General features: G+C 42.4%; 1 long non-coding RNA gene across 2 annotated transcripts; it reads left to right on the plus strand.

The window, feature by feature from the left end:
- The first annotated feature begins 7,065 nt into the window (after positions 1–7,065).
- On the plus strand, positions 7,066–24,848 carry LOC111821654 (uncharacterized). 2 transcript variants are annotated; one of them, XR_002824998.1, is made up of 5 exons: positions 7,066–7,176; positions 7,938–8,049; positions 9,785–9,936; positions 17,967–18,091; positions 24,783–24,848. It is a non-coding gene; the product is annotated as an uncharacterized LOC111821654 (long non-coding RNA). The 2 variants fall into 2 exon arrangements; XR_002824999.1 differs by lacking the exon at positions 9,785–9,936.
- The last annotated feature ends 1,379 nt before the right edge of the window (positions 24,849–26,227 follow it).

A 26,227-nucleotide genomic window follows, 5' to 3' on the forward strand; every position in this document is an offset into this window, starting at 1 on the left:
GTGTGACGGCTCTTATTTCTCTAGGATATATTCCTAGGAGTGGGATTGCTGGATCGTATGGTATTTCTATTTCTAGCTTTCTAAGTAAGCACCATATCATTTTCCAAAATGGTTGTATCATTTTGCATTCCCACCAGCAGTGCATAAGAGTTCCAATCTCCTCACAGCCTCTCCAACATTTGTTATTTCCAGTGTTTTTGATTCATGCCAATAATGCCAGGGTGAGATAGTATCTCATGTTTTAATTTGCATTTCTCTAATGGCCAGTGATTGCAAGCATTTCCTCATGTATCTGTCAGCCGCTTGAATGTCTTCTTTGGTGAAGTGCCTGTTCATTTCCTTTGCCCATTTTTTAATAGGATTATTTGTCTTTTTGTTGTAGAGGTGTTAGATTTTCTTGTAGATTTTAGAGATTAGACCTTTGTCTGATTTGTAATGTCCAAAATTTTTTTCCCAGTCTGTAGCTTCTCTTTACTTTTTTGGTGAAATCTTTTGATGAGCATAAGTGTTTAATTTTTAGAAGATTCCAGTTATCTAGCTTATCTTCTGGATTTTGTGTGTTGTTGGTTATGGTTTGTATCCCCTTTATGCCATGTATTAGGGCCTCTAGAGTTGATCCTATTTTTTCTTCTATGAACTTTATCGTTTTTCTCTTTATATTTAGATCTTTGATCCATTTTGAATTAGGTTTTGTGTATGGTGTGAGGTATGGATCCTGTTTCATTTTTTTGCAGATGGACATCCAGTTTTGCCAGCACCATTTGTTAAAAACACTATCTTTTCCCCATTTGATGGACTTTGGGCCCTTGTCGAAGATCTGGGTTCTCAGTTCTGTTCCATTAGTCAGTGTATCTGTTGTTGTGTCAGTACCAGGCTGTTTTGAGTACTGTAGCTGTATAGTAGGTTCTGAGGTCAGGTAGTGCAAGTACTCCTACTTTATTCTTCTTCGTCAATAGAGCTTTACATATCTGGGTCTTCTTCCCTTTCCATATAAAGTTAATGATTAGTTTTTCTATCTCTTTAAAGAATGTTGTTGGTATTTGGATTGGGATTGTATTGTATTTGTAAATTGCTTTGGGTAGAATTGTCATTTTCACTATGTTGAGTCTACCTATCTATGAGCATGGTATGTTTTTCCATTTATGTAGATTCCTTTGGGTTTCTTGCAGTAGTGTTTTGTAGTTTTCTTTGTATAGGTCTTTTACATCCATGGTTAGATTCATTCCTAAGTATTTTAATTTTTTAGGGGTTATTATAAATGGTCTTGTTTTCCTGATTTCCTTTTCATCGTTCTCTTTATTGGTGTATAGGAATCCAACTGATTTTTGAATGTTTATCTTGTATCCTGCTACTCTACTGAATCTTTCTATTAGTTCCAGTAGATTTCTTGTGGAGTCTTTAGGGTTTTCTATGTATAGTATCATATCATCTGCAAACAGGGACAGTTTAACTTCTTCATTACCAATTTGGATGCCCTTTATTTCTTTCTCTTGCCTTATTGCTCTAGCTAGAACTTCCAGCACAATGTTAAATAGGAGTGGTGATAAAGGGCATCCTTGTCTTGTTCCTGTTCTCAAGAAAAATGTTTTCAGCCTCTCTCCATTAAGAATGATGTTGGCCGTTGGTTTTGCATAGATGCCCTTTATTATGTTGAGAAATTTCCCTTCTATACCTATTTTATTGAGAGTTTTTATCAGGAATGGGTGTTGGACTTTGTCAAATGCCTTTTCTGCATCAATTGAGATGATCATGTGATTCTTTTCTCTCCTTTTATTTGTGTGGTGGATTACATTGATTTTCTTATGTTGAACCATCCTTGCATACCTGGTATGAATCCTGCTTGGTCGTGGTATATTATTTTTTTGATATGATGCTAAATTCTATTGGCTAGAATTTTGTTGAGAATTTTTGCATCTATATTCATGAGCGATATTCATCTGTAATTTCCTTTTTTTGTGGCGTCTTTGCCTGGTTTTGGTATCAGGGTTATGCTGGCTTCATAGAATGAATTCGGGGTCACTTCCTTTCCTATGTTCTGAAATAGTTTGAGCAGTACTAGTATAAGGTCTTCTCTGAATGTTTGGTAGAATTCTCCAGTGAAGCCATCTGGGCCAGAACTTTTTTGGGGGGGAAGGGGGAGTTTTTTTTATTACCTTTTCAAGCTCTTGTTATGGGTCTGTTCAGATTTTCAGCATCATTTTGTGTTAGTTTAGGTAGTGTGTTTCTAGAAATTTGTCCATTTCCTCTAGGTTTTCTAATCTGTTGGAGTATAGTTTTTCATAGTACTCTGTTATGATCCTTTTTATTTCAGTTGGATCTGTTGCAATGTCCCCCATCTCATTTCTTATTTGGGTTATTTGTGTCCGCTCCTGTTTTTCTTTTGTCAGTCTGGCTAGTGGTTTGTTGATTTTGTTGATCCATTCAAAGAACCAACTTTTGGTTCTGTTCATTCTTTCTATTGTTTTTCTATTCTCTATTTTATTTATTTCTGCTCTGATCTTTATTATTTCTTTTCTTCTAGTGGCTGTAGGCTTCTTTTGCTGTTCTCTTTCTGTTTGTTTGAGTTGTGTAGTTAATGTTTTGATTTTGTCCCTTTCTTCTTTTTTGATGTGTGCATCTTTTGCTCTAAATTGTCCTCTGAGGACTGCCTTTGCTGTGTCCCAAGGGTTTTGGTATGATGTATTTTCATTCTTATTTGATTCTAGGAATTTTTTGATTCCATCTTTGCTTTCCTCTATTACCCAGTGGTTCTTAAGCAGGATGTTATTTAGTTTCCATGTAATGAATTTTTTTTCCTTGCTTTTCATTGTTAATTTCTACTTTGATGGCATTGTGATCAGAGAATATACTTTGTACTATCTCAGTATTTTGCATTTTGTTGAGGGTTGCTTTGTGGCCTAAAGTGTGGTCTGTTCTGGAGAACGTGCCATGTGCGTTGGAAAAGAATGTGTAGTTTGCAGCTGTAGGGTGGAGTGTTCTGTATATGTCTATGAGTTCATGTTGACTGAATGTGGCCTTTAGATCTTCTGTATCTGTGTTGAGTTTCTTTCTAGATGGTCTGTCCTTTACTGAGAGTGGTGTATTGAAGTCTCCTGCTATCATAGTGGAACTGTCAATTTCTCTTTTCAGTGCTGTTAGAGTTTGTTTTATGTATTTTGGAGCCCTGTCACTGGGTGTGTAGATGTTTATTATAGTTATGTCTTCATGCTGGATTGTCCCTTTAATGATGATGTAGTGCTCTTCTTTGTCTTTTATGGTGGATTTTGTTTTAAAGTCTATTTTATCTGAGATTAGTATTGCCACTCCTGCTCTTTTGGTGGCTGTTTGCTTGATATATTTTTTTCCATCCTTTGATTTTTAATAAATTTATGTCTTTGTTTCTAAGGTGTGTCTCTTGTAGACAGCATATTGATGGATCCTGGTTTTTCATCCATTCTATCTCACTCTCTGTCTCCTTTATGGGTGCATTTAGGCCATTTCCATTCAGTGTAATTATTGATAGGTGTGAGTTTATTGTTCTCATTTTTAGCACTTTCTTTTGTGGTACTGATGATTTCTTTGTTCCTCTTACTCTCCTGTGCTGAATTCCTTTTGTTTGTGCATTTTGTTTTCATTTCGTTTTTGTAGGTTTTGTTTTTACTGAGAGTTCATGTTTTCCTTCTTTATTTTGACGAGTAGGTTTGTTAACTTTCTTTGTGGTTGTATTGAAATTTACCCTTATCTTTCTAAGTTTGAACTAGTTTGTTATTGCTTGGTATTGCCTTGCCTTCCTCTCCACTGGAAAGTTCTATACCTATACCTTTTATTCCCTCTTTTATTGTTCTGACGTTGTTGTCATTTGCAGATTAACCTCTTTGGTTCCCTGTTGTAAATCTTTTGGTTTTGAATAGTCCTTGTGAGTTCATTTCCTAGGTTGCTATCTGGCTGGTGCGATCTTGTGTCCTAGATTCAGGCTGTCGTCTGATATTTGTTCTCAAACTGAAGGATTCCCTTTAATAATTCTTGTAAGTTTCATTTGTTTTTTACATATTCCTTTAATTTCTGTTTATCTGGAAATGTCCTAATTTCACCATCATATTTGAACAAGAGTTTTGCAAGATATATTATTCTTGGTTGGCAATTTTTTTCTTTCAAAGTTTTATATATGTCATCCCATTGCCTTCTTACCTGCATGGTTTTCTGCTGAGTAATCAGAACTTAGTCTTATTGTTTCCCCTCTGTATGTGACTTTTTGTTTTTCTTGAGCTGCTCTCAGAATTCTTTGTCTGTCTTTGGTTTTAGCGAGTGTGATTATGATATGCCTTGGTGATTTTCTTTTGGGGTCTATCCTATATGGGGTTCGTTGAGCTTCTTAGATGGTCAGCTTTTCATCTTTCATGATATTAGGGAAGTTTTCTGTCAGCAATTCTTCAATAATTCTCTCTGCGTTTTCTGTTTTCTCTCCCTGTTCTGGAACTCCGATCACTTGCAAATTTTTGCTTTTGATTATATCCCACATAATTCTCAGGGTTTCTTCATTTTTCTTCGTTCTTTTTTCTGATTTTTCCTCAAAGTTGTAGCCAAGTGTTTGTCTTCAGTTTCACTAGTCCTGTCTTCCATTGTTTCAAACCTGCTCCTCAGCCCTTCTATGACACTGTCCATTTCTGAAATCTCATTGTTTATCTTTTGGATTTCTAGTTCTCTCCCACTTTCTGCTTTGTGGTTCCCAGTAATCACATTCTACGAATGGATTTAGATAGGGTGGGGGAGAAAGAACAGTTCTCTGGACCATCTGAACAGTAGTACCCAAAGTAGAGAGTTGGGTGTTCATTTGATTTGGCTATGGCTTCTGAGCTGGGGGTAGAAAGTGGGAGAGAAAGGAAAAGTCATCATCTTTCAGGTGGATGGGCTACTCTGTTCTATAAGGTGAAGCATGGGTAGGCCATGGGGTGTTTGTCTCAGTGTATCTCTGCTGCATTAGCCTTACTGAGTTACTTGAAATTCCTTCTGGATTCTGGAAACAGTTGTCAGTCGGTCTTCATTTTTCATGTTGTTGTGAATTTTTATCTTCTTTCTGTGTCATGAGTAATTTAAGGAGATGTTTGGAGACATTTCATCAGCAGATTCTAGCCATATGCCATTTTAAACTCTAAGTGGACCTGATTTTATTTTACTTTTAAAAATTAGGTCTAGGAATTCAGTTTACTTATTAAAGAGTTGGGAGTAGTATTTCTGAACCTATTAAGAACTTTGACCCCTCATTCCATCTCTGCCTCTGCTTCGCTCTGAAGGAAACACTAGTTGTAAACAAAGTCCTGTTCAGGATGTACATGTGACTGTCTCTGCTTCTCCACATGCATAGTGTAAAATGGATGTCTCATAGCTCCTGAGTTTTCCATTCAAGTAACCCAGCTCAGACTGACTGGCTGTCTCTATTCCTAATTCCATACTCCAGGGAGAGAGAGAATTAGATGGTCCTGGCTTGGTTCAAGTGACCACCCAGGCCCAGTCAACTGTGGCTGTGTGTTCATGTGTATGTGATGGTACACGCATGACTGCTGGCTCCACCTAAGGGGTAGGGGCAGTTCTCAGAGAAAGAGGCTCATTGTGAGCTGGGCAGAGTCCTAAAAGGTACCTACCACTCTCGACTTTGGGAATAAAGCCCATTAGGTTCTGTCTTGAGGGGAGATGAAATCCAGGCCATGATCCTCCTCTCAGATCATGGAGTTACTTGAATGGAATGGAGCACCAGTCTTCCCATTGTGCCTCAGGGTCTTGGGGGGCTCTTGTGATGAACTGTTGAGTAATTTATAAGTCTGCTCATCTGCCTCTTCAGCTGTCTTCATTACATTCTCCTTGGCATTGTTCCCACTCCCCTCTAATGAGAAAGACTCCTTAATATGAAATCTAATTTTGCAAACTTTGTTTCTAGTGGTGACTTTATTTGGAAAACTGAACTCTTCCTTCAATTCTAAAGTAGGACCAACCACAGCTGGAAGTGGTATGCCTGCCACCATCACTTTTTTCTATGGGGGTAGAAGTGTGGAAAATGTGTTTTTCATGGATATATTCAGTGGAACCCTGAAGTTGGCAGTGTGGGAAGAGCACTGGCCTAGAAGTCAGAAGCCCTGGATTTCCTTGACACTGCCTTTCACATAAAATTTTAGACTTTGGGCAATTTTGTAAATTTAAATCTCAGTTTTAAAATTTGTAAAATGGGGACGATAATACTTTCTTTGTTTACCATCTATAAAAAAACCAGTTGCCACTGAGTTGATTCTGACTCATGTGCTAGAGTAAAACTGTGCTGTATAGAGTTTTTTGGCTGATTTTTCAGAAGTAGATCATTAAGCCTTTCTTCTGAGTTGTCTCTGGGTAGAGTTGAACCTCTATCCTTTCAGTTAGCAATTGAGTGTGTTAACTGCTATCATCACTCAGGGACTCCTTACCACCTATAAAGTACTTTAAATAGGATCAAATATCTATAAATATAAGGTATTCTTATTACTTAATGTTATATAGACCATTCATAAATTTCCAGCCACATTCCAATGGTTAACAGAGATTTGTAACATCACATCAGGAGGAGAATTAAGAACTCAGAAAGAGTGGTTAAACAATTCATCTCATGTCATAAAGTAAATTAGAGGGAGAACTGGGATTAAACATAAAATTCTGACCGGATCCTCACCCCTTGAAGGATCAAGGTTGAACACAGGTCTTCTACATGTCCCTCTTCTTTCCAGAAGACCCTCCTGTTTCACTTTGCAGTGGACCCCATCCTAATCTAGCAGAAAAAAGAGACTCCATGTTGAGACCGAACTAGAGGTCTTGCCTAGCCCACGTGATGAGTAATTCTGCATAGCCTGGACGAGACTTTGTAGCTAAGAATCCTGACCAGTTTGTAGGGCTGTCGGGCCTGTGAGGTCAGACCTGATTGCTCTTTCTCCTCTTCCTTCAATGCTTCATATACCAAGGAGTGTTATGAGGGAGACGAGAAGGGACAGGGTAGGCAGGAGACTCAATAAGTACTAAGTGAGGCAAATCCAATTGACTATTTTTTCCCCTTCCATGTCTTCTAGAAACTTTGTGGGGGGTGAACTGGCGTTAAATTAAATGACAAAACCAAAAGAAATGAAGCCTCACTTCCTTTTGTTTTGAAGCTGCAGAGGAAATGTGGCATGAAAAGCAAAAAGGGTAGGTACCACCATAATAGCACTTTACAGCATTCTTGGTTCCTGGGTCACAGAACTTCACAGACAACCCCGTGGGGAGGATATTGCTATTATCACTGCTATCCAGATGAGAACCCTGGAGCTCAGACATGCAAGGTAACATGCCCCAGGCAACATGGTCCGTAAATTTGAAGGTGGGTCTGATTTCCAGACTTCTTCCTCTTAACAACCATATGCTAATGCCCACCTGGGGTGTTTAAAAATCACTGATGCCTGTATCCCACTCCCACAGATTCTGATTTAAGTGATCTGGGGTGTGGCCTGGACACTGGGATTATAAAAAGTCCCCCAGGTGATTCAACATCCAGCCAATTTAGTGGCTGGCCACCTTCTGAGCTGCCTTCTGAGCCAGTGTTTCCCAGACTTTAATATGCATAAGAAATCCCTGTGGATCTTGTTAAAAATCAGATTCTGATGCAGTAGGTCTCGTAGGGCCTGAGATTCTGCATTTCTAACAAGCTCCCAGATACTGCTGTTGATCCTGGAAGGTAATCTGACCAACATACTTCCTTAATACCAACCACCTGTAGGGCTCTTAGTGTCACTTGACCCAGTTTCCCCAAGTATGGTCAGTTGGCCAGGTGGCCCTCTGTCTCTCTGGTGTGAGACTCAGGCTGCTTGTGTGATTGTACTTTGAGCTGTGGTGCCCCTTCCCTCTACCTCTGGGTCTGCTGCTGTGAATCGCGGCGTGGGTATCCTTCCAGCATCTGTTTTTGGTTCTAGGATCTGGTGCCTCCCAGTTGCCACATCTGGTGATGTCAGTCCATTCTTGAGGAGTGATAAAGCAGAGGGGAGGCCGTGCTGTGAAGACCCCAAAACCTTCTACTGGGGCCAGGTAGGTTTGAGTCTTGACTCTGCCACTTACTGGCTGTATGACCTTGAGCAAGTTACTTGACCTCTCTGAGCCTTAGTCTCCTCACATATTAGAGGATAAAGATCCCTATCCCATAGATTTGCTGTGGGATTATATAAGATAATGTAGTTAAGGTGCCCACATCAGGGACTGGTCTGCTCCATAAACAATAATTATATCATTAAGGCCACTACCTGTTGTCAGTTTGTCATACTGTGGTGGCTTGCGTGTTGCTATGATGCCACCAGTTTTTCAAGTACCGGTAGGGTCACCCATGGTGGACAGACTTCAGTGGAGCTTCCAGGATAAGACAGACTAGGAAGAAAGGCCTAGAAATTTATTTCCGAAAATCAGCCAATGAAAACTGAATCAGCCAGTATTCACAACAGAATATTGTCTGATATAGTGCTGGAAGATGAGCCCTCCAGGCTGGGAGGCACTCAGAATACACAGTGGCCACAACAGTGGACTTCAGCAGACCAGTGATCATGAAGATGGCACAGGACCAGGCAATGTTTCCTTCTATTGTACATGGGGTCGCCATGAGTTGGAGTCAACTCAACTGCAACTAACAACAATATTATTTAAGAGGCTGGGAACTAAACCTTTATTGAATGTTCAGCATGTGTCATGCCCTGCAAAACCAAACCGTTGCCGTCAGGTCGATTCCGACTCATAGCGACCTTATAGGACAGAGTAGAACTGCTCCATAGAGTTTCCAAGGAGTGCCTGGTGGATTTGAACTGCCAACCTTTTGGTTAGCAGCCATAGCTCTTAACAACTACGCTACTAGGGTTTCCCCATACCTTGCACCAGGTGATTAATAGACATCATCTCATTTGAGCCTCAGAACCACCCTGCAAGGTAGATACTATTTTATCCATTGTACAGGTGAGGTAATTGAAAAGAGAAAGGGTAATGACTCACCCAAGGATGCACAGTTAACATGCTCTAGGGTCAGGATTTGCACCCAGATCTCTCTGACTTCGAAAGCCTTTTGTGGGTCGCCTTTGCCAGAGTGGCTGGTTTGATAGATAGGAGGGGCTCCATGAATGCTTGTTGACTTAGCTGTTTAGAGACAGCAGCACCCAGAAGGCCAGAAGCAGTCTGGCTGCTCTCCATTTGCCCTGGGAGGACAGGCTGGTGCAGGAGCAGGGGGGTGAGACAGAGAACCACCAGACTAGAAAGTGACTTGGATGGCAGACACGAACAAATACTGTCTGTCTGGCCCCTGCCTTGAGAGCCCGGGAATGTGGGGGCTGCAGGAACTGTAGACTTCTGCACCCTCCACGAGAGTGAAAAGCAATTTTCCTGTGCCCTATGGGGTTGAGAATGAACTGCCTGCAGCAGATGTGAGTACAGTGGGTGGGGAATGAATGAAATTTCCCTCGTCTGAGGCCTGGGGTGGAAGGAGGGCAGCCAGCAGGCTTCCACTGCAATCTCCAAGCAGAAGAGCTCTGGGGGACCCAGGCCCAGCGGTCTCATCATCTCCTGCCGGTCCCAGGCGCCCGTCAGCAGGCTCTGCCTTTGCCACATGCGGCACCAGGTTGGTGGTACAGAATGTAAAGCATGCCCCTAATCAAGCAGCAGTCTTAGAGCTGAGAATATGTTCATGAGAAACTGGAAGTGGATTGGGGGGCTGCAGGGAGCTTGCAGCTCAAAGACGCAAACAACACAGCCATTGTGGTGAATGTAGGGTTTGTCCTGTCTCTTGCAGAGGACCCTCTGGAATCCCAGGGGCTGCCCAACGGAGTGAGGAAATCCTCAAGGGAGAGTTGGTGACAACTGAGAGATGAGGCCTGAGACTTCACATATGGCTGTCCCAGGGTGTCTTAGTTTCTTAATGCTGCTATAACAGAAATACCACAAGTGGGTGACTTGAACGAACAGAAATTTATTCTTTCATAGTTTAGGAATTCAGGGTGCCGGCTCTGTCTGTCTGCCTGGGCGGAAGGACCTTGTCTCTTTTCAGCTTCTATTCCTGAGTCCCTTGGCAATCTTCATGTGGCGTGTATCATCCCCTCCGTTTTTGCTTCCTCAATTCTGTGCCTAATCTGCTCTTTTTATGTCTCAAAGTCTACTGACTTAAAACACGCCCTACACTGATATGACTTCATTGACATAACAAAGAAAACCCTATTCCTAAATGGGATTACATCTACCAATACGGATAGGGGTTAGGATTTACAACACATGATTTTGGGGGACACAATTCAATCCATAACACAGAGTGAGACCAGTTATTTAGTCTACTGTCCCCTCCAGCCAAGCAAGCTGCTGCAAAATGACCCAGACTTCTTCCCAGGGCCATGATGGGACTGCTGTGCCCTGCTATGAAGTTGAATAGTGGTGTTCAGTTTGTGCTGCCCTCTCATACATCTTAGCAAGGCACTAAGATGAACCCATTTAATGCATGAGGAGACTGAGCTAAGAGAAACTCAGCCAAAGCCTCCTGCCTTCAAAGTGGGAAAACAGAGAGGCACCCGCCCTGCTTCACACCAGCTCTTCTAGCTCCAAAGCTGGTCCTGTCTATCTTGAAGAAAAATCTGTAAATTTTATACAATTACAAAGAAAGAAAAAGAAAGCCGTGACGTATGCTTTGTTTTTGATATAGCTGGTTTCATATATTTTTGAATAGTTCTATTGCGTTTTCAACAGTTACCAAAACGCTTTTTCTCTGAGACTGTGGAGTTGGTCTTATAATTGCTTACCATTGCTAAGTTGAAATCATTTAATTCACTTAAATTTTTATTTATTTTTTACTTTTGCGTTTGGAATTAATTTTAGACTTAGAAAAAAGTTGTAAAAATAATACAAAGAATTTCTATACACCCCTCACCTAGTTCCCCCAAATGTTAACATCTTAAAGAGCCTAGAGCACAATGATCAAAATCAGGAAATGAACATGGTTGCATATTATACTATTATCAATTCTATAGACTTATTCAAACTTTGTCAAGTTTTCCACTGATGCCCTTTTTCAGGCCCAAGTCCAATCCAGGATCACCTATTGCGTTTGCTTATCATATCTCCTTAGTTTTCTTTTTATCTGAAATAGTTCCTCAGTCTTTCTTTGTCTCTCATGACCTCGACACTTTTGAAGAGTATTGTTGTTAGTTGCCGTTGAGTTGATGATTCCTACTCATGACAACCCCATGTGTGCAGAATAGAACTGCTCCATGGGGTTTTCAAGGCTGTGACGTTTTGGAAGCAGATCGCCAGGCCTGTCTTCCAGGTGGGTGGGTTCAAACTGCCAACGTTTTGGCTAGCAGTGGAGCGCTTAATCACTTACTCCCTTGAAGAGTATAAGCCAGTCATTTTGTAGAAGGTCCTTAATTTGGGTTTGAGTAATGTTTCCTTGTGATTTAAACCCAGGTTATCCATTTTTGGCAAGAATACCACAGAAGCTGCGTCCTTCTCAAAGCATCCTATCAGGAAGCATATGATTTCTATTTGTCCTGCTACTTACGATGCTAACTTTGATCTCTTGTTTAAGGTAGTGACTGTGAAGTTTCTCCACCCTAAAGTTCCAATTTTCCCTTTTGTAATTAGTAAGTATTTGTGGGGGGAGATACTTTGAGACTTTGTAGAAATCCTGTTTCTCATCATACTTTTGCCCACTGATTTTAAGATTCATTAATGATTCTAGACTGAAACAATTATTACCGAGGGGTTTGATTCATTTTTAAATGTAAAGAATATACATTTATAAAGCAAAGATAAAAGAAACTTCTAGGCATGTAGGCAGGATTGTACTGCTTCTTACGCCTCTATTTTCTTGATTCTCTTCATAGTTGTGGTCTCCTTTAGTACAGCTTACTCAATTGTTGGTACATAAAGTGTTGAATGTCACACCTACACAACTGTGTTTACCTTTAGGAGCGACAATATTTCAACGGATGCTCGAGCATTCTGTCTGACTCATTCTTGTCTTTCAGAGGAAACAGTTCCTTCGGAGCTTAGAACTACCTTCTAAATTTGATCTGAACTTAAGTTCTGTCTCCCTCTATTTAGATCGAAGATACGTGGTGTTACTCTGAGTGCCCCAGCGATTCTAATTTCTACTCAGGATCAGCCTTTTCTTGGTGCATGACTCAGCATTTGACCATCTGACATTCTAAAAGAACTAGACCACTATGCTATTAAACTGGTGTCATATATTAAAGTTAAGCCCCAAAGCAAGCATGGGTTCAACGAAGGTTAGACAAAGATAAGACAATTTGTCACGCCTACCAGCCTGTGAAGTACACAGCTGTCATGAAATGAGATTCTGAAACCAGAGCTGGCTGGGGACTTTGACTACAAATTCTAATGCAGAGAAACTCTTCTCAGAGGTGGCTGTAGCTCTGGGTACTGACAGACCCTCTCCTGACTGTGGATAGACTATTTGGACGGGTTCCGTGCTCTAGACCTGAGGCCCGAGTTACTAGTCGCTTAATAGACACAGTGGTTAAGACCTCAGCTGCTAACCAAAAGGTAGGCAGTTGGAATCCACCAGCCACTCCTCGGAAACCCCATGGGGCAGTTCTACTCTGTCCTGTAGGGTCACTATGAGTCAGAATTGACTTGATGGCAACAGCAAGGGGTTAGTTGCTATCGAGTCAATTTCAACTCATGGCGACCCCACGTGTGTCAGAGTAAAACTGTGCTCCATAGGGTTTTCAATGGCTGATCTTTTGGAAGCAGATTGCCGGGACTTTCTTCCAGGGTGCTTCTGGGTAGTCTTGAATGCCGACCTTTCAGTTAGCAGCTGAGTGCATTAACTGTTTGCACCACTCAGAACAGAGTATTTAAAGTAGGCTTAAAAGTAGAACTTCCAAATTAGGAAAGTTGTAAATCTGAAGAGAGTTGTTATTGATTTTTGTTTTGTACGGAAGAAGAACTGATAATTTAGAGAAGAAAGGCTTGTTATTCGAACATCTAGCAGGCAGGCTGTCAGCCTGGGAATTGTACTTCCCTTATCACTTATCCTGGGTTGCACAGAAGTGCTGATGCTTTCCCTGCCCAACAGAAATGCTGGCTGGGAGGGCTGGCTGCACACAGCAGCACGACTGTTTATTTTAGTATATCCTTGTCTGTCTGTGTCCTACCTGCAAAATAGCTCCCCTGGAGTGACTGAGGGCGCTGTCCCTTCGCCAGCCTTGTTATAGCTTGCTCTTCCTGAGTATAGTAGGGGAGAAGAGGGGACCAGTGGATAAAGGGGGAGAAGGGGGGAAAAGGAAGGAAAGGGAAAGAGTTAGCAGCTATTCCTGCCTCTATCCCTTTCCAGTATTCTACCATCTTCATCCTGATACCCTGGGGCCTCTAATTCTCCCGGTGAAGCCCCAGCACCCCTGGAGACCAGCTCTACTAAAACCAAAAGCCCAAAGTAGTTTCTGTCGAGTCGACTCCAACTCTGTGTGGCAGAGTAGAACTGTGCTCCATAGGGTTTTCAGTGGCTGATTTTTCAGAAGTAGATCACCAAACCTTTCTTCTGAGGCACCTCTGAGTAGACTCAAACCTCCAACCTTTTTCTTAGCAGCCGAACACGTAGCCTACTGCAAACTTGTTTGCTCCACCACGCAGTCTTAAAGCTGACGCTACCCATAGCCCTCAGACCCTCTGTTCCACAGGCTTGTCATAGTACTGCCTTCTCTAACACTCTGACCTAAAATCTGCACCATTCATTCACTCATTTATTCATTCATCCTGCAATCATTTATTAATACCTGTTATAAGCTAGGCAAGGGGTTGTGCTAAATACTGGCTACAAAAGTAAATTAGACACAGTTCTTGTCCTCAAGGAGCTCCTGGTCTAGTGAGAGAGACAGGTTTTTAGGTACATAATTATAATGCAGTAATAATACAGCTAGTCTTCCACCTTCTGTCTAGCATTATGGTGCCTCCTGAACTAGCTTTTCTGACCCAGCTTCCTGTCCAGGCCAGCCTGGCTCCCAGATGATGGGCAGCTTTGCTGGTGGCATCACTCCCACCACGCCTAGCTGGGTGGCTTGGTGCCTATATTTTCCCTGACACCCCACAGCCATCAGCCTGCAAAATCTCAGCCCTCACCAACAGGCTGAATTTGAGCCCAAAACCAGTTGTCATGGAGCTGACCCTGACTCATAGTGACTCATGTGTCCATAGTGTTTTCAATGGCTGATTTTTCGAAGTAGGTCACCAGGACTTTCTTCCAAGGAGTCTGTGGATGGACTTAAACCTCCAGACTTTGGATTAGCAGCTGAGTGCATTAACCATTTGCACCACCCTCTCTTCCACAGTCTTGTCATAGTACTGCCTTCTCTCACACTCTGACCTAAAACCTGCATCATTCATTCACCCATTTATTCATTCATCCTGCAATCATTTATTAATACCTGTTATAAGCCAGGCACCACTCCTGCGTTTGAGCAGATTTCCTTTCTCCTCATTTGCACTCAAGTACAAACCCTGTTGACTGCCCCCTGGTGGTAAGGAGAGTCTAGACCTTAGTAAGACAGGCCTAACTCTCACGAGGGGGAAACTCATTCCTTTCCAGGGACTCTGGAGAAGCGTGGATATCAAGTAATTTCCCAGTAACTGTAACAAGAGGATCCTAGCAGAGCAGACAGCGTGAGCAGAAACAAGAGGCATCCTTGTGTTGGGGTCTATTGAGAGTCTGTGCCCGGTGATGTGGGGTGTCACTGGGAGATAAGGTGGGAGAGGGAGGTTTTGGCAAGGTGGTGCGGGGCCTGGAAGGCCCAGCTAGTAGGGAAAATTCAGCTTTCACCTGAAGCATAGTAGTGATGTGATCAGATCAGGAATTAGCTAGATCATGGTGACTGTAACTGTGTGTGTGTGTGTCTGTGTAACAAAAGGCTCCTAAAAGTAGGAAATATCTAGAATTAGCAAATGTATACAGATCAAGGAGACCCTGGGCGGTGCAAACGGTTAAGCGCTCAACTGCTAACCGAAAGCTTGGCTGTTCAAACCCATCCAGAGGCACCTCAGAAGAAAGGTCTGGTAATCTGCTTCCAAAAGGTCACCTCCTTGAAAACCCTAAGCAGCAATTCTATTCTGCAGCACGTGGGATTGCTATGACTCGGAATTGACTCCGCGACAACTGGTATAGAAATCAGAGTTTAATAGTGGTTACCAGGGAGGGGAGGGAGGGGAGAGGGAGAAATCACTGTTTAAGAAAATAGTGAATTTCTGTTTGTGGTGATGGAAAATTTGCCAACGAATATTGGTGATGGTTGCACAGCATGATTAATGTAATTGGCTTCACTGAACTGTACACTCAAAAATGTTAAATTGACAGATGCTGTGTTATCTATATTTTCACAACAATAGCAATAATAATAATAAAAGGCTGCTAAGAAGGACTTAACCTCTTGCACAGTTCCCCCAGGGTGGGCCTGGGACTGGGGCTGTCCTGTTTTCTTGGCCTGAAGATGTGCTGTGAGGGGCTCTGTAGCCTGTAAGCCCAGGCAAGATGCTTGTCCTATTTCATCCCAGCTCTCAGTCCAAGCAAAATAAACAGCAAGGTTTATGCCCCACGGGATGAACGGGTAGCACAAACCAGTCAAAAGAGTGACAAAATTTATTTTGTCCTCAGGAAATAAGAAAGAAAGAATGGACCTTCGAGGACTTTTGCCCAGGCTCCTTAGCAGAAGTGAGGGAGAGATTAGACCAAAGGTTTCTCATTTCCCTATGAACCCAGCCGGATCCAGTTTCAAGGACTCGAGCTTCTGCTCAGAGCCAAGATGCCCAACTCCTCCTAGTCCTCAAATGACTCCAAAGGCAAGAGATGGCGAGTAACTCTGGCATCAGAAAACCCTGAGCTGGGTAATGAGATGAGAGGCAAAAGTGCCCAGCCGTGACATTAAGTGGGATTTATTTTCATTGTCTCAGGTTCCCTACTGTATGGTATTCTCCTTCATGACTGCAAAAGTGGCCATATTTTAGGATACAACTCCGAAGGTTTCAGGACTGTCTCAGAAATAATGATTCCAAGTACCGCTACTGCACAGATGTGCCCTTTCCAAAACATCCGAAACAGGAAGGCGACCTGCCGATTCAGTGGAAGGCAATAAACCACACGTTCAATTAGAATGATATACATTTAATCACAATTGTCTAATGGTATTTGAGATTTCTTATTTAATCAGTAATGAAACTACCCAGCAATTACTGTTCCTGGAATCGAGGCTGCCCTCAGCAGTGCAGTGTTGATTTTAAACTAATCTTTCTGTTTTATGTCCTCTTTCTATTTCTGGAGTTAATAAAGGTGCTCTAATGAGTTGTATTAAAACATCAATTTCTACTTGCGCCCACAAGTTTATCATGGTTTTTAATCAAAATACTGAGTTAATTTGCAGGAAGGAGTTTTGGACATTCTGTTTTTTGCCTGGATGGAAAAGCCAGGGCAGGAGATAGCTTGGCTCATTTTCCTCTGATTCTGCAGGCCATTTTGGCTGCCCCCTCTGTAGAGGTTTGGGAGTCCCTGGGTGTTGCAAACGGTTAAGTGCTTGGCTGCTAACCAAAAGGTTGGCAGTTCAAGTCCACCCAGAAGTGCCTCAGAAGAAGGGCCTGGCTATCTACTTCTGAAAAATCAGCCATTGAAAACCCAATGGAGTCCAGTTCTACTCTGACACACACGGGGTCTCTATGAGTGGGAGTCGACTCAGTGGTAACTGATTTTTTGGGTAGAGGTTTGAGAACAGGTCCAGCTGCGTGGGCCTGTGGCCTCATGCTTGGTTTAATGCTCTACTATTGGTATCTTGGAAGTCTGAATGCTTTTTGAATAAGGGGCCCTACATTGTCGTTTTGTGCTGGAGCTTGAAAATTATGTAGCCAGTCCTGTTGGAGGGTCTGTTAGAAGTAGTGTGGGTTGATTGTCAGAGAGTGATTCATGAGAGGCTGCCCCCATGCCACGCCTCAAGTTAGTGCTGCGGGGCTGTAGGCTGAGGAGTGGGGGAGAGGTGGGTGGGTGGTTGGGGGGACAGATGAGGTGAGATCTACCCCTGGGTCTCCCACATGGCTTTTTTTTTTGTCCCTGAAACTCCCCATTTCTTCCAGTCCTAAAGTTCAGTCTGTAGGAATACCAAATAAAGGTAGATACCAATGAAGGGACATTAATAGAAATTCTTTTTTAGGCGAGAGATGGACTCTTTTTTTCTTAAATCCATTTTTCAAAAATCATAACAATGGCTAACATTTACTGAGCACCTCCCATTGCCCAGGCACTATTCTATGCACTTTAACACTTAAACAACCCTGTAGGATAGGCACTATGATTAATCCCAACTTGGAAACTGAGGTAAAAGAGGTTAAGTAAATTACCAAAGGCCATACAGCCAATAAATGGCAGAACCAGGCTTAAATCCAAATTTATGTTGTGGCATTGTGGAAGGAGACAGGCTTTGGAGAGAGGCAGATCTGGGTTTGTTGCTGATTCTGCTATTTGTAGATTTGGGTTTGTTGCTGATTCTGCTATTTGTTAGCTGTGTAACCCTCAGCAAGTCACTTAACCTCTCTGAGCCCGAGTTTTTGCATTTGTAAAATGGGATAGTAGAGTCTAACAAGTAGGATTTTTTTTTTTTTTAAGATTAAACAAAATAATACGCACAAAGCATCTAGCCTGTTGCCTGGAACAGCAGCCAATTAAATGCAAGTTCCCTTTCTCTGCCCCCTTACAAATTTGAACCCAAGCTGTCCTCCTGTAGAAAGCCTTCTTTCACTACCCTCCATTCATACTCCTACCTCATTTGCTCTCCTGTTTCCTTAAGAATTCTATTTATACCATTAAATTGATAAGTAAAACCCAAATCCATTGCTGTCGAGTTGGTTCTGACTCGTGCATGTTTTATATTAATTTATCTATCAATAATTTGTTGAGCACATGGTGTTTTATTAATTTTGCAATTATTGTGTTCCAGCCATGAACAAGGCACCAATCTAGGCACTATACTATTTTGAAGGCACTGTTGTGGACTGTGAGGTGAAGGATGCAATTCATGCCTCAAGGGACTCAGAATCTACTTGGGATGCAACCCATAAACATGTGAGATATGAATATAACTAACAAAATATTCTGTGATTGTGTCATAATGAGTGTAGAGAGGAGGATAAGAGTGTATGAATTCATTCATTCATTTATTTAAATGTTTATTTAAATGTCTGTATTAGGTGCTGTGCCAGGTGCTGGGAATGTATTGATGAAGAAAACCAGTGGGATCCCTGTCCTCATAGAGTTTACAGGGTTGATGAGAGACACCGAATAGATATACACCCATAATTAGTTCCAGTTGTAATAAGTGATATAAAAGAGAAATATGGAGTGATTAGTGCTCAGAGGAGGCTGACAGATCATTATAGGCTAGAGTTGTTAGAGTTTGTGGGAGAGGTCAGATTGAAGCATGGTAGATGTAAATAGCTGGAGAGGAGAGATGGGATCCATTTACACAGTAGACATAACCAAAGGCCAGGATATAGGAATGAACAATTAATGCTCAGATGATAACAGCAATTCTTTATATTTGGAGTATCCTTTGTAAATTTCACAGTGCTTTCACATACATGATGTGTTAGTCAAGAAAGACTAAGTTATGCTACAGTAACAAACAATCCATATAGATAATGGTTAATTTCTCATTCATTCTGCTTATTCAGTGTGGGTTGGTGGGGGGCTTTCCTCGTCATAGTCACTCAGGGACAACAAGGTCCATCTCAACCTGTGCCTTCAGGGTCATCACAGCGGGGGAAAGGAATAGTCATCTATTGCTGCATGACAGATTGCTCCAAAACTTCACGGCTTAAACTAGCACGCATTTATTATGTCACAGTTCCGGTGCATCAGGAATTCGGGCACGGCTTAACCAAGTCCTCCCTCTCAGGTCTCCCATAGGCTGCAATCCAAGTGTCTACCAGGGACTACAGTCATCGGAAGGTTCGACAGGGACAGGATCCACTTCCAAGCTCCCTCATCTGGTTGTGGGCATTCTTCATCTCCTTGAGAGCTGTTGGATGAGGGCAGAGGCAAAAGAACCAGAGAGAGAATGCTAGCATGACAGAAATCACAGTCATTTATTGCCTAATCTCAGAAGTGACATCCCATCACTTTTGCCATACTCTGCCTATTAGAGGCAGGGCACTCTGTCCAGCCCACTGGAGCGGAGGAGATTACATGAAGGTGTGGCTACCAGGAGGCTGGGCTCATGGGAGCCATTTTAGAAAGTGCCTACCACAGGCTCTTAAAGCTTCCATCTAGAAGAGCTGCATGGTATGTGGCCACGCCTAACTTCAGGGGGACAGGGAAATACCATCATAGCATGTCTCTGGAAGGAGAACTGGAATATCTGTGAACAGTCCTGATGGCTAACATAAACGATCTTGTAGTCTAGAGACTAGTTTATGAGGTTAGAAGGTCTGCAGAGAGTTTTAATTAGGGAAAGTTTAGAAAGTTAAGTTGAGGTTTATGAGATTAATTGACTTGGAGGAAATTGGGAGTCAATGAATATTTTGGAACAGGTGTATTCATTCCCCAGGGCTGCCATAACTAAGTACTGCAAACCAGGTGGCTTAAAACAATAGACATTTGTCTCACAACTCTGGAGGCTAGAAGTCTGAATTTAGGGTGTCAGCAGGGCCATCCTTGCTTTCTCTGAAGGTTCCAGGGGAGAATCCTGCCTTGTCTCTGTCCTAGTCATCTAGGGCTGCTCTAACAGAAATACCACGAGTGGATGGTTTTAACAAAGAGAAATTTATTCTCTCACAGTCCAGTAGGCTACAAGTCCAAATTCAAGGCATCAGCTCCAGGGGAAGGCTTTCTCTCTCCGTCGGCTCTGGAGAAAGGTCCTTGTGATGCATCAGTCTTCCTTTGGTCTGGGAGCATCTCAGCGCAGGAACCTCAGGTCCAAAGGACGCACTCTGCTCCCGGTGCTTCTTTCTTGGTAGTATGAGGTCCCCCACTCTCCACTTGCTTCCCTTTCCTTTTATCTCTTACAAGAGATAACAGGTGATGCAGGCCACACCCTAGGGAAACTCCCTTTACATTGGATCAGGGATGTGACCGGGGTTAGGGTGGTGTTACAATCCCACCCTAATCCTCACAAAATGGAGGGCAACCACACAACACTGAAAATCATGGCCTAGCCAAATTGATACACACATTTTTGGGGGGACACAATTCAACATGACAGTCTCTTTCAGCTTATGGTAGCCTCAGGCGTTCCTTGGCTTGTGGCAACCTCACTCCAATCTCTGCCCCCATCTTCACATGGCTGCTCTCCCTGCATGTTGTCTGTCTCTGTGTCTCTCCACTTCTGTAAGGACACCAGTCATATTGGAGTAGGGCCCACCCTGTTCCAGTGTGACCTCATGTCAACTGATTTACATCTGCAAAGACCCTCTTTTCAAATAAGGTCACATTCACAGGGACTGGGAGTCAGGACTTCAACATATCTTTTTGGGGGACACAATTCAACCTGTAACAGCAAGAGAGTAATTTAACAAGTGATTCTTAAAACTATTATTATTAACTAGCTTTTGAATTCATAAAGTAAAAACTCATGTGCAAGGTAAAAATTCAGACTACAGAGAGATTTATAATGAAAAGCAAGTTTTTTCTCATTCTTAGCTCCCTCCCCAGAGACAACAATTTTTTCATTTTCTTGTATATCTTTTGGAAATATTTTAGGAATATGTAAACTATATGTATGTGCATATCCTGCCTCCCTTTGTAAGCATAAATGTCTAAGTGCTCAGCTACTAACCGAAAGGTTGGCAGTTTGAACCCATCCAGAGGCACCTCAGAAGAAAGGCCTGGTGATCTGCTTCTGAAAGTTCACAGCCTTAATAACCTTATGGAAGACTGTTCTACTCTGAAACACATGGGGTTGCCATAAGTCAGAATCGACTAGACAGCAACAGGTTTTGTTTTTTAATAATACATACGTTGTTCCCCATCGTACTTGTTTAACCTCACCGTATATCTCGAAGATAATTTCGTACCAGCACCTATAGGTCTATCTCATTGAAGGTGATGTTTTAGAAAGATTTAACCTAGTGGCCACGTGGAACAGAGCCCAGAGAGAATGGAGGGAGCTAGACCAATCGCGAGGCTCTTTGAATAATTTCGATTATTTTGTTCAGTCATTCATTTATCAAACATTTATTTAGGTCTTTGCTGGGCTCTGTGATATCAAGTCACATATGAAATGATCCTTGCTTTCGAAGAGCTCATGGGAGCTCGGACAAGTAAACAAATAAATCACGATACAGTGTGCTTCACTGGAGTGAAGTGATGCTGTAACTGGAGTGAAGTGATGGGAGCCTGGACTGGGATGTCTCCATGAGGTAAAAAACAGGAGGTGGCTTGAATACTGTTTCTTTGGGAGAGGTGTCAACAGGTACAGTCTGATAAAGAGTAGCTTCAGACCCTCCTGAAAGAGTGGATTGACATATCTTTCAGTTCTTTTTTTACTGTCCTTCCAGCCCTCCAGCCCCTCCCCCAACATGCTCAAGCCCACCCGGTCTGATGCAGACCAGTGTCGACCAACAGACTGAGGAGAAAGCTAAAGAGAGGCTCACGTCAGAATCAAGGGATTCTGTGTCGTTTCTCAACCCTTGCCGATAGCATCTCCAGATCCTGCCTGGCTGCAGCACAGACAGTGAGCGAATTCTTAATTATGCAGGAAGATGAGCCTCTGATTCATTTTTGATGTTCAATGTTATGAGGCAGGTTCCCCGGCCATCTGTTCTAAGGAGGAACATGTTACGTATTTTGATTATTTTATTTTTATCTTAATCAACTGGCAACTTTCCATCTTGACGCATCTTAACCTGAGCAGTTGTGTGTGGCTGGGAGGCAGTGGGCTTGAGCAGGCTGATGGGGAGGGGGAGAAGATAAACCAGGGGGTGTAATGCCGGTGTCTGATGAGAGCAAAGCCTTCTCTGCACGGCCCTTTCACCTTCCTAATTAGAGAGGAAATTGCAAGCCCTCCAGTGGGCACTGAAATGCTTAGCGTGCCAGCCTCCTGGGGCTTATTACACAGACAGGGCAGAAGACAGAAACACTCAGGATCTGCTGGTTACAGCCAGAGGGCTGCGGGGAGCCCAGGCTGGGGAGGAGAGGCAAGAGTCTTGGAATCTAGAAATGGTGGTTTCTTGAAATGGTTAAAGGCAAAAGGAAAGTAGCTGCAGTTACCAGATAAAACAAGAGTTATTGCAGAGCCGATTCCGACTCATGGCAACCCCATGTGTGTCAGAGTAGAACTGTGCCCCATCGGGTTTTCAATGGCTGGTTTTTCAGAAGTAGATTGCCAGGCTTTTCTTCAAGCCACCTCTGGATGGACTCAAACCACCAACCTTTCACTTAGCAGCTAGGCATGTTAACCATTTGCATCACCCAGGGACTCCAGCTTCCTGATTAGAAACAGACAAAATAGTTTAGCCTATTGACTGACATTAAGAGATTTAAGTTTTTCCAGCTGAAATGTGCAAATTATGTTTCAGGAGCTGGCTCTAGGATCCTACAGAATGAGTGAGATGGAGTAAACAGTAATAATCTAGCTATTTGTCTTAGTTTGGGTTTCCCCAAAAGTCGAGCTGGAAAAAAGGACTTGGGAGCAGTTAGTTTATTTGCTCTTCCAGGGAGCAAATAAAGTGAGGCAGGGAAGTGAGCAAAGTCAACAGTGAGTTGGTTACCCTTGTGGGCAACTGGGCTCAATCCTGTCAAGGACACTACAGACTTGTCTCTTTGAAGGAGTGGAGGCTGGAGAATTGATTTGCTGACTTCCAGTCTCATTGGTTGAGGGTTGCCTTGGGAACCTTAATCCCTGTAACTTCAGACTTTCTGTACTCTTAGATCCTGGGATTTCGATAAAAAATTCCCTTGACAGACAAGAGAGTCCTTGGGTTGTGCAAATGGTTAATGCACTTGGCTGCTAACCAAAAGGATGGAGGTTTAAATCCACCCAGAGGCATCTTAGAAGGAAGGCCTGGCTATTTACTTCCAGAAGATTAGCCACGGAAAACCCTATGACATACAATTCTACTCTGACGCACGTGGCATAGCCATGAGTTGGAATCAACTCCATAGTAACTGGCTTTAGAATTGACAGACAAGTAGAGAGACACAGAGGGTGCTTGAGGTGGTTTGCTGGAGCCTGCATGCCAGCTGTCTCTCACAGCTGCAGCTGAAAGCCAAGGTGGGCTGAGGGGAAGGAATCTGGGGCAGGAATAGCATTCCAGGTACTCCTGGAGGAAAGGAGTGGGGGCAGGAAGAAGCAATACTACTTAGTCACCAAAAGTGATCAGTACATGAGTTTTGTTGGTATAGCAGGTACCACTCTCGGTCTCCAAACTCAAGTGGTCATGAAATCTCAAATTCTCTAATTATCCACAAATTAACTTAACTTTGACTCTGCATCCTCTAGTACTATGCTGGGGGGAAATTTAATCTCGTTCTTGGGACTTTCCTCCCTATGTGCCAACCTCCTTCCCAGCTCCGTGTTTGGCTTGAGGTTTCTGTATGCCACCAGAAACCTCCTGGCAGGAAGCTTTTTGCTTGTGCAGGTGATTCCAAGGGTGGGCTTGGGGAGGAAGGCCTCTAGGACACCTCCAGGAATTATATTTTTCTGCATAAAAAGAGGCGGAAGCATGACGTACCTCTGGAAGCGTCCATGATAACCTTATTCCCAGTCCTGTAAGAATGGCTGCTGAACTACTTCAGAACACAAATAAGATTCATACATATGCACCTGGACTCTTTTAAAGCAGAAGACCTCAGAAGATTTTCTACCTCTAGATTTTCTATCAAAAGATAGTCATAAATATGCACAAGGTTTAGGCTTGGCTATGAATGACAGAACTAGAAAGAAGGGTCTGGCGATCTACTTCCAAAAATCAGCCAATGAAAACCCTATGGATCACAACGATCTGATCGGAAACCCATCATGGGGATGATGTAGGACTGAGCAGTGTTTCATTCCATTGTGCCTAAGGTAGGCATGAGTCCCAGGCCAACTCTACATCCACTAACAACAGCAGCACGAGTGACAGAAAGTCCAACCCAACAGTGGCTGAAACTAAATTGAAGTTTATTTCTCTCTCAGGCAAATATAGGTAGTCCTGAACTGGTATAGCAGTTCTACAATCATTGAGAACCCAGGCGCCAGTTCTATAATCATTGAGAACCCAGCAACACTTATTGCTCCTCCATCTTTAATATGAAGCTTCCATCTTTAATATGAAACTTCTATCTTGTGGTCCAAAATGGCTGTTCATACTCCAGCCATTATGTTCACTTTCCAGCCAATAGGAAGAAGGAAAGGAGGAGGAGTCTCATTTCTCTCTAAGGAAATTATACTTACCGTTTACTCCAATTTTTCCTTGGCCAGAATTTAGTCAATTGGTTACACCCAGTAGCAAGAGAGGTTGAGACATTGTAGTCTTTATTGCTCGCAGCCCTGCCCAGCCAAAAATCAGAGACTATATGTGGCTGAAGGGGAGAATGTGGTAGTCTCTGCCACACTCTGTTAAGGTAAACATAAAACTTCCAGCAGAGAAGGGTCATATATATATATATAAATCCAGATGGGAGCGTGAACTAAAAGAGCTTGTCCTCTTGAGTTTCACTTTTATATTCAATGTTGACTTACTTATTTGATGCCACACCACTCACGAGTACACAACTTCCTGTTTGAAATTTATACTTGGGAAGCAAAATATCTCCTTTCCTTTTTTGTCTTTAGCATGAATGGGATCTCCTGGCATCTTCAAAGGTCTTCACTAAATACTCAGGCATAAAAAGAAGAAAATAAACAAAGAAAATACCAGATGCTCAGAAACCTTCAACTTACAGGTTTGGATCTTAAGGTAATTGCCTTCCATCCCCAAAGGCAGTCATAAATATGCACCAACTGAGCCTGGCTTTGTTTCTTTTGCTCGCTGTGCACCAGTGCAAATGTGGAGGGGATAGCTTTACTTTTTTCTGGAACAAGGCACAGGAATATTTTAAAATTCTGTCATCCCAGTGTGTTTAACCATTTAGTTGTAGCTTTATGCTAATTGACAAGATTTATCAGTGGTCCACTGTCAATTCTTGGGATTAACAGGTCAGAACCTTCCCCTCTAAGTAGGAAAGACCTTGGCCCTTCAGGCCCACAGGACAATTGGACTTTCACCACATGTTAAATAGTACGTCTTGGAGATCCTTCCATATCAGCCCCTATAGATCTAATTCATTCTTTTTGACAGTTGCATTCCTAGCCCATTGTTTGAATGACTCCAATTTACTGAATCAGACTCCTATTGCTGAAAGCTTTAAGAATTGATATTCCTATCGTAGAATTGCATGTTTATTGATTGTTTTTTAAATAAGGGAACAGTGTAAGTTTAGAGAGGGGCATTATGGGGAGAGGATGAGTTGGGCTTGTGGGTTGGGAACTCCAACTTCTCCCACTTCACAGTATTTTAAGGGTTGACCTCATCTGGGATGCTTTATCAAGAATGGTTCAATAAATTATGGACAAGAAGTGAACTTTTCTAAATCTACTGGAGGCTAAGGGCAGATCTATGGGTGTCTTATGAATCAGAGAAAAGAATAGAGTCATTAGCCTGAAAACTGGATCCACTGAATCAGCAGGTAAGTTCACAAACTTTTAAAGCTCATAGCTCAAATCAAAACCTTGACCTCTAATACTCAAAATGGTTGATGTGAAAAGCAGAGGCAGGTAACAGCAAAGTTGAAAGCTTCAGAAATCCATAATGAGAAGAGCAAATGGCCATTCAATTTCTTCACCAAACTTTGCAATCCAGTATGATTTTTCTTAAATAGCACTGATCTCAACAGTTTGTAAAACAAGCATCATTCCATGTTTTTGGGGACTTCAGCCTCCTAAATCTATTTGCTTTTCTTCCCTTCCCAACTAGTGGCCCCTTCCTGCCCAATAAGAGTTCAGCGATCCTTTTTTTTCTTTTAACTATCAAAGTCTGCTCTAAAAAAGACATAAAAACTCATTCACATCACAGTTTAAATTGCCAATAACTGTTTAAAGTGATATCAGGTTGGGAAGGATATATATATAAAACCTGTGATTGTTGAGTCAATTCTGACTCATAGTGACCCTATAGGACAGAGTAGAACTGCCCCATAGGGTTTCCAAGGAGTGGCTGGCCGATCTTTGGCTAGCAGCCA

This window comes from Trichechus manatus, unplaced genomic scaffold (genome assembly GCF_000243295.1).
Source record: "Trichechus manatus latirostris isolate Lorelei unplaced genomic scaffold, TriManLat1.0 scaffold00094, whole genome shotgun sequence".
Lineage (NCBI taxonomy): Eukaryota > Metazoa > Chordata > Mammalia > Sirenia > Trichechidae > Trichechus > Trichechus manatus.